Source organism: Etheostoma cragini, chromosome 9 (assembly GCF_013103735.1).
Source record: "Etheostoma cragini isolate CJK2018 chromosome 9, CSU_Ecrag_1.0, whole genome shotgun sequence".
NCBI lineage: Eukaryota > Metazoa > Chordata > Actinopteri > Perciformes > Percidae > Etheostoma > Etheostoma cragini.
In genome coordinates this window covers 24169014-24170021 of record NC_048415.1, presented here as the reverse complement: position 1 = coordinate 24170021, position 1008 = coordinate 24169014, and positions in this window count along the sequence as shown.

Here is a 1008-nt window from a genome sequence, read left to right as displayed (position 1 = left end):
GATCCTGCTATCAATATGAGGAAGCTTAAGTAAAAACCGGAAATATGTAGTATTTATCTTGCGCTTTATTTGCTGTTGCATATGTTCACAACACTGTCTCTGATGACTGATAGAAAACATGGACTATAAAGTCTCCTATTTTTACTCAATATTTTTGTGTTTTCTTTAAAACACACACACGCAGCAGCAGCAGCAGCAGCAGCAGCAGCCATGTTGTGTCCAAACAGAATGGGTCTTTATTCAGGAAGTGAAAGAAAAAACTAAAAGATTGTAATTAACACCCCATTTAAATACAAAACCAACACAAATAAAAATAAACATGATATTCATTTTGCATATCAAAGAACCATTCAGCAATAATTACAATCCAAACACCTTTTGTGAATCCACACACAAACTCTGATTTAGAAATTAGTCACTTTAACAATAAAATTACAAATATTTAGCTTTAAAAATAATTAAACTTAAAATAATATCTCAGAGATTAGCATCTTCATTTTTATATATTGTGAATTTCCACATAAAAATACAAAATGATACCAATGACATTTAAGTATGAAATATTATTCCAAGAACTCTGCTACTATTAAATGAAATACAACCGTGGGATAAAACAAGATGAAAATGAAATAGAAATATGCATGAAAAAGTCTCTCCTTTTTGTTAGCAAAACACTATCCAAAATAACTACAATCATTTACAATCAGTACAAAGATTTCTGGATTTAAAAATAGTTGCAATGAAAAAACTGGGGTCGATCTTTTCTGACAGTAAAAAATGACACTGTGGATCAGAAATCTGCAAAATATGCAATGAAAAAAATAAATCTGCATTTAAAAAGGTTTACACTGTAGTTCTTAATTTTTATACAAACATTAGAAACAGTATTGCACATCACAACACAGATTCGAGGTTAGTCAGCCTTTCAAAATGTGTTATATTCAAGTTTCAGAGCATCTACGAGGAAAAGGCAGCTGGGGGCCTCGATGCAACGGGGGGGGGGGGCTT